An 8,497-nucleotide genomic window follows, 5' to 3' on the forward strand; every position below is an offset into this window, starting at 1 on the left:
AACCGTTTGTTGAAACAAATTAATACGGTGTTACATTACGAACAAAACAAACAAGCTTTATGCATATCGTATATCTTCGTTTTAAAGTGTTTTGATGGACTTCTTATTGGGAGGGGGGGGGGTAGCTCATTAACAATGTCATTGCTTCATTAATATTTATTACATTGTCGTGCAAATTGCTAATTAAAAATTGATTTTTGGCGAGATATGAATTAAAATCACACATCAAAGACATGTATTGACAAGGACAGTCAATCTCTGATGAATATTCATTTCTTGCAACTGGTCCTTCAATCTTTGGTTTACGACACATTTCTTTAGCACTAGTGCTTTTCATTGCATATGTAAATGAACATATACATGTACCCCATTTGCCGGTTCTTCAGATGAGACCACAAAAACCGAGGCCGTAAGCGCCAAGTATAGACCAAAAATTGTGCCGCCCTTCATCAGAAATGATAACCTTCAAATGAGTGAAAAATTCTCGAGGGGGACGTTAAAACAATGTACAACCACCCAACCGATCCATGAAACATACATGTACTATTTAAATCGGTAATAAATCATTTTGTGTGATTGACAAGTAAATGTCCCATTAAAAACAGCCCTGCCTTCCGATATTGATTGATTGTTTATGGTCTTACGCCAGTTTTGGCATTATGTCAGCCATTTTACGGCGGTCTTTAGTATTGATGATTAACTCAATTTTAAAAATGTAAAATACCCAAATTTCCCAAAATTGTAATTGGATGACAATGGGGTCACCTCTTTACGGGGTAAACTTCTCCGCTAAAGAATAGGTTATATTTCGAAATACCTGAGGAAATTTTACCTTCCCGACGTTCTTTATTGATGTCGAATTTTGGGGTGAATGCCTTTGATGAATTTATGCACAGACCTTTACTCTACTTGATGCTTTAAAACATTTTACCAAAACAGTTGAGCATACAAAAAGAAAAAAAAAATCCGTATTCTGCTTTTTAAAAACAACCCTGACACTATAACAAATCGGTATCAAATACGGCAGCAAAGAAACTTGAGACGGGGAAAAGTGAAATCGTTCAATATCAGTAAAAAGCTCAATTTAAACTATTTTTACGGCAACAATATTATCTGTATATTTAGTTCGTCATTTTCCATTTCCACTAGTTATATATTCATTGTATCAATCTTCTCGATACTTGTGTGTTTGGATGAATAATTGCAAAATTATTCACGTTAAAGAATATATATTTAATTAAATACAATATTTTAAAAGGAAACTAAATATCTTTGATGAAGCATAAACATATCTCATTATCAATTCTGCCATTGCAGTAGTTTGTTTATTGTCAGTATTGATGGAACAGCTTTGCAAGTAATTTGGAGTAGCTTGTTACAAACTTGTGTGTATTTCAGGTCTTCTTGATCACCACTAAGCACTACTACTCCTAAGACATGTAGATAAGAGCAAAAACATTACAAAGGCGAAACTTTATAGGATGACACTTTACAACCTTGGGTTCATTTTCAAATACGTTATTTTAATTTTTTAATAAAAATGCATGTCTTAACTTTTAGGTGCCCCCATTATCTTTCTTTTTTGTTATAATATGAATTAAAGATACATAAATCTCAATTGTAGATTTATTTCAAATTCTTTTGTGTAATTTTGAATTGTAAAATTTTCTTATCAGATAGTAAATGTAAATTCTGTAATAGAGGCAAGCAAGAACCGTTTGTTGAAACAAATTAATACGGTGTTACATTACGAACAAAACAAACAAGCTTTATGCATATCGTATATCTTCGTTTTAAAGTGTTTTGATGGACTTCTTATTGGGAGGGGGGGGTAGCTGTGGTAAAAAAAAAAAAAAGGGACACATTGAAGTAATGTAACGTCCAGAGTGAGCATATTTTCAGGTGGACAGGTTCCTTGTGTGAAGCTAATGTGGATCATAGACTGGTCTACTAGCACGAGTGGCATGCACATATACATGTAAATATAACGTTCGATTTGTGTAAACAACGCTGTACACCGATCTCTTGTTTAAGGCACCGTATAACAGAGGATAAATTTAATCTAATTTACTTTTGTAAAGAAATCTTAAAATTTTGACCAAGCACACTCAGTCGTTTAAATGTTAGAAATATTCAACCTAATAGCGTCCTAATTTTGTGACCTATTTAGTATACAGTTTTAGATATGTTCCTATACATATAAATCGGAACTTTAGGCTGGAAAACCCACCCGGATTTCCCCTCGCATTTACTTGCTGTGTATTCAATAATCGCTATTTCGCAATACTAATAGGCAATGGAATTTTTTTTTACGATGAATACTTCATGACGGTAACCCAGTTTAACAATCAAAAACAAAAACAATAAAATCGATACCATTCATGAGTCTCTTTAATTTAGTTCGTATATTTTTAAAAATTGTTTTCAAAATCACCTTTCTAGCAAATACCCATTCCAAGGAATATATACTAGTAGTATATCTTTTTAAGTAGAATTTTCTCCATGCAGACTATACATGTATAGAGAAGGTCTAAGCAATATGGGAAACTGTGATAGAACTATCAATTTCATTGCATAGATCTGAGTTGGTTGTATATATTTTAACGTTCTGGAACGCACGATTGATTGATTTATTTATTCCTTTTAATGTATGCAGATGACATGTTTATCATATCCAAAACTCCTGAGGGTTTACAAAAAATTGTAAGATGTTCTGAAGAAATATACTAATGAGTGGAACCTTAATGTACAAAAAACTAAAATTGTTGTTTTCAGGAATGGGGGGAAACTTAGAGAAGATGAGATATGGTCTTATGATAATTCATGTTTGAATATTGTCAATGAATTTAATAACCTTGGCGTACTGTTTAATTATAATGGTAAATTTCTCAAAACACAGAAACATGCCGCAGAACAAGGGAGAATAGCATTATTTTCAATTTCCAATAATTTGAAAAAACAACAACATTCTTTTGATACAGAAAGTGTTACATTGTTGATATTCTGTCAACACTGTTTTGTTATACGGTTCAGAAATATGGAGTTTTCACAAAGTTCGAGATGTTGAAAAAGTGCATATAGGTTTTTGGCAAAAGCTTTTAGGTGTAAACAATAAAACCTGCAATATTTAGTTTACTGCGAACGTGGTAGAGTTCCTCTAGCAATCAAAATGAAACTTTGAATATTTAAGTATTGGCTTAAATTAAAACAATCAAATAACTGTATCTTAAAAGCATGCTATGATGAACGAGTTTCCTGTAATGATAGTTGGACTGTAAACATTCAAAGGGAACTGGCAAATCTAGCTATAGGTTTACCTTATCTTTGGAATGTCTCAAATGTAGATAATAATACAAGTTAATTGAACAACGTATGATTGATGTTTACAAACAAACAATTTTAGAAAACAAATTCACCACAAGGTTTTTTATATCAGCATTTGATTGATAACTTGTTTGCAGTTTTACTCGACAAAACCCATTGACTCTGTGCACAAATATTTTATTACTCGCTTTAGAACTTCATCTCATAAACTGAATGTTGAAGTTGGAAGACATAATAATATAGTCAGAGAACGACGGTTATGTGCTGTTTGTGAGTTAAATGATGTAAAGGATGAGTTCCACTTTATTTTGAAATGCCCTCTATATGATGACTTGAGAAAAAAAATATCTTAAGGAATTCTATTATACAAAACCCAGTGTTTTCAAACGAATTAAACTACTGATAGTGTTAAAAATACTAAAGAACTGATTAATGTTGGAATTTTTTTTTACAGTATGCTACTAAGCTACGAAACTCTCATGGTGTGATAGCATTTGTTTAATCTAAATTGTTCATCTATGTAACATTGTTGTCTACTCACTCTCTCACTTTCTCATATTTGTTTTTATAATTGTATTTATGTACATTGCATATGATATCCTATGAGCCTGAAATAAAGAATCAGAATTGGGACACACGAGAATGTTTCACTCATCATTACCGATGAAGGACTGCACAATTTAGGCCTATGCTCGGCGCTTACGCCCTGATCTTTATCGTGCCACACGTATTTAGTTGCCTCTTACGACAAGTAAGGGGTACTGGGGACCTATGCTAACCCGTATCTTCCCGGGAATACATACATGTACATTGTAGTTATAAGATGGAAAGATGTATTTTAAAAATAAACCTTGGATAGGCGTACCATTTTTCATGGTTCACATTGTGGAATGAAAGTTGTCAAGTACAAAATCTAAACATTATTTAAAAAAAAAAAATAAAGACCCGGTGAAAATCTGTAAAATTTGCCTGTAGATTGCTATATGTACCGATAACTCTATATTAACGAAATTCGATTGTTGATAGATCCTGGGAGAAATGCATTGAATTTCGTGCACTCTTATTTTGGGATTTTCCGCGCGTGGCCTAGATATCAAAACCTTGGCAAGGGGATTGATCGGAAATTTTCTCCTCAATCTTAACCTTTTAAAATCCCGCGTAACGTTCAGTGTTTGGACACGATCTGTTATGAACAATTAGATGACTGACTCTGTCCAGAATTTAGTCCATTTTCTTGTGAAATGATATATATATATTTTAAAAAGAATGCATAATGTTAAAATGTTCAGTAGTAAAACGATATACAAGCACTATACCCATACATGTAGCAATCTGTCAAGCACTTTTTAGCATTATTTTTTTTTTAATAAGGAGAGAGAACGGTAAAAACCTCTAAGTAAGATATTCTGTTTTCAATGTTCATAAATTTATTATAAGAATAATAACTTTAAAATGCTGGTTCAGATTACCGGTAGAATTTCAAAGGCAGGAAATGACAAATACTGTATTACATTAATTGGCCCTCGGTAACCTGAATGTCTTACTTTGGCCATTTTCTTCACCTTTTATTGGTCTACTCAATATATTTGTCCAACAAAAATTAAAAGTTTAAGGAAACTGTTTTCTGTGCTTCAAAAATTATGTTATATTTAACAAATAATAATTTGCAATACTAAACACATATTTTGGAAAGTGGTAATATTTGCTGAAATATTTTGACATCAAATAAATAATTTCTTTGTATGCCTCTGTAATCGACTATATTAAAAGTTTGCAGAATTTCTACCTTGATCATATATTATTGATACATGTATCAAGTATTTAGAGAAAAAAATACGAGTTCGTTAACATTTTCTACATTCAAAGGGAATTTACGGCGCGGGTTCGAATGCCGCTCGCGCCGGTAAGTGAGAAAGTTTCCCAGTTTACTTTCGGAAGGTCGGTGGTCTCTTCCCAGGTACAATCTGGGTTCTCTCTTCCACCAATAAAAACTGGGCGCCATCAGATAAATGAAAAATTGTTGAGTGTGGCAGAAAACATCAATAAATCAATCAACGGGAATTTGATTGATGTAAACAGTGGATACAATTTGTTCAGAGTTGTATTATAGTAAAGTTGCATTTCATGAAAAATTTAAGATAACTCCGTTTACCTGATCAGAATATAGGGCTCACGGTGGGTGTGACCGGTCAACAGGGGATGCTTTCTCCTCCTAGGCACCTGATCCCACCACTGGTGTGTCCAGGGGTCCGTGTTTGCCCAACTATCTATTTTGTATTGCTTATAGGAGTTGTGAGATTGATCACTGTTCGTTATCTTCACCTTGCATCGAACAGTGATCAATCTCCCAAATCACATCAGTAATTAAAACAATTAACAAAAGGGTAAATGCGAACTCCCGTACAAACCAGAGGTGGGATCATGTGTCTAAGAGGAATGTAAACATCCCCTGTAGACCGGTACCACCTGCAGGGAGCCCTTTCTCTTGATCAGGTAAACGGAGTAACCTTAAGTCAAATCAGTGAATGGCGAAGATAATAAACAGGGACCAATCTCATAACTTCTTTAAGCAATACAAAATAGAAAGTTGAGCAAACACGGATCCCTGGATATATCAGAGGTGGGATCGGGTGACTGGGAGGAGTAAGCATCCCCTGTCGACCGGTCACACCCGACGTGAGCCCTATATCTTGATCAGGTAAAATGAGTTATCCGTAGTCAAATCAATGTGCCAAGAACGACATAACAATCGGTATGAAACATGCCAGGCAGCATTTGACCCAATGATAGGTTGTATTGGCAAACTTGATCGCTATAACAACCACAAAATTTGCGAAATGCTGACTTTAAAAGAGACTGTTGGAACTCCTGCACCATCAACTTCTTTGTCAGTAGCCTGCTTCCATTTAAAAGTTACCATACGCACAACAAGCTCTTGTGTATCGGATCAGTTGAAAGATGTAAACACCATATGCAGGTGATAATGGAATATAGCTACACAAATATGGGAAGTTGACGATGGAGAAGCCGAAATCATCCCGTTTGTCATACAGTTGAGTTGTTAGTTTTCCGTAAATATCTACTTTCAATAGAACATCTAAGTATGAAGCAGAAGTGGACGACTCTGCGGTGTCTTTTATTTCGAGTTCTTTGGGATATATCGAATCGACATGTGAATGAAAATTATCATTGTTAATAGATAATACGTCGTCCATACATCTAAATGTCGAATTGACGGCCACCAGCAAGATATTTTTTTCTTCTCACGTAGAAGTTTTTGACTTCACAGGAATATTAAAACAGGTCAGCTAACAAAAGAGCACAATTCGTGCCCATGGGGATTCCAACAGACTGTTTGAAGAGCTGATCACCAAAGACCACGAAGATATTGTCAATGAGGAACTCCAGCATATTTGTTATTTCAACTTAAGAGTACTTGTGCGTGGAATCAGAGTGTCGTTTAATAAAGTTTTTTTTTTTTGGATGACTGATCACTAGATAGGAATATTTGCGTTTTCCATTTGTTGAAGATGCAACTGTCTATGATGTCAAAAAATCTCTAGTCTTCCATGTGTAAAGAACAGCCTAACATTTGGTATTAAACTCGTCAGACAGCATTCGACCCAATGACATGTTGTATAGAATTTGGGAAATACTTATTCCAAACCCGACTGTTGGGAAATATGGGAAGTTGACGATGGAGAAGCTGAAGTTATACCGTTTGTCTTAAAGTAGAATTATTAACTTGCCGTCAACACTCATATGTCATTTTTATTCCTGATCATGTGACAGAGAGCATGAGATGTTGCTAAAACGCGAAATGGAACGGAACATATTGTATGCAATACTGTTATGAGGGGGTCATCATTTTGTGAAATCAAAAGGCTTATTATGAACAAGAGAAGCAGAAATTACAGAGAAAACGAGAAGTTATCCACAGACTCCACTGTTTCACTTTATACTAACGCATATGTATTTTAAAACCAATATATCTTATTATAAAAACATAAAAACGTTTGTTGGTACCACCCCTTTTCTCGGCTTTGTCATTTTTTGACCCCCTCCCCCGATTATGACAGTATGTTGTTTCAAATACAATTAAATTAATATACTGAAAAAATACTTGAATTATAATTTAACCCCTATCACATTTATTTACTTTATGGTACAGGGGTTTCAATAGTCTCAATCAAAGTCAGCATTTCGCAAATTCTATGGTCGTTAAAACGATCTAGTTTGCCAATACAACATATCGTTGGGTCAAATGCTGTCTGTCGTGTTTCATAATGGTTGTTAGGCTGTTCTTGGCACACTGATTTTGACTACGGATAACTCCGTTTACCTGATCAAGATAGAGGGCTCACAGATGGTGAGACCGGTCGACAGGGGATGCTTACTCCTCCTAGGCACCTGTTCCCACCTCTGGTATGTCCAGGGGTCCGTGTTTGCCCAACTCTCTATTTTGTATTGTTTATAGGAGTTATGAGATTGATCACTGTTCACCTTTCATTATAGGAGTTATCCACTAGTATCCTACGGATATGTGTTAAAACCGGAGAGATGCAGCCGAGGGGGGGGGGAGGTCTTAAACAGAACCAATGGAAACTAAGGTGAAATTTATTATTCTAGTAATAACAGATTTATTTCATAATATATGAAATAACTAAAAGGCTAATTTGTGAGTGGAATTAAAAGGTCATCTCATTCTTAATCTAATAAGATACCGGTACGAGTATTTAGATTAGAAATGAACTGCCAGAAGTCTCGCCTATTTAGGATTAGGGTGCTGCGGTGACCAAGTCTCTGTTAAAGAATAATAAATCAACACAAGATGTTTAATTTGTAGACTTAATAAGATTAGGAATTATCGTTGCTTTATACACACCACAGTCCTTGTAAGTATGCACATGCACTGTTTTATGTGTAAATGGGTCATTCTCTCAAAAGTGGTTAATATCAGCGCGATATATTTTATTATTTAAAGACTATGAAACGAATAACGTCATAATTCAACGTTGAAACTCACGTTTGTAAGGTAAATTGTCAACACCGTTACTAGGTGCAGAACTGTAGCTCTCTGGAAAAAAAATATTGTGACTAGAGAGGTACAGATCCACACCTTATAGAAACCAATTTTCGGCGCACGGTTAAGGCCTGATATCGTTGTATTCTT

Source organism: Ostrea edulis, chromosome 6 (genome assembly GCF_947568905.1).
Source record: "Ostrea edulis chromosome 6, xbOstEdul1.1, whole genome shotgun sequence".
Classification (NCBI taxonomy): domain Eukaryota; kingdom Metazoa; phylum Mollusca; class Bivalvia; order Ostreida; family Ostreidae; genus Ostrea; species Ostrea edulis.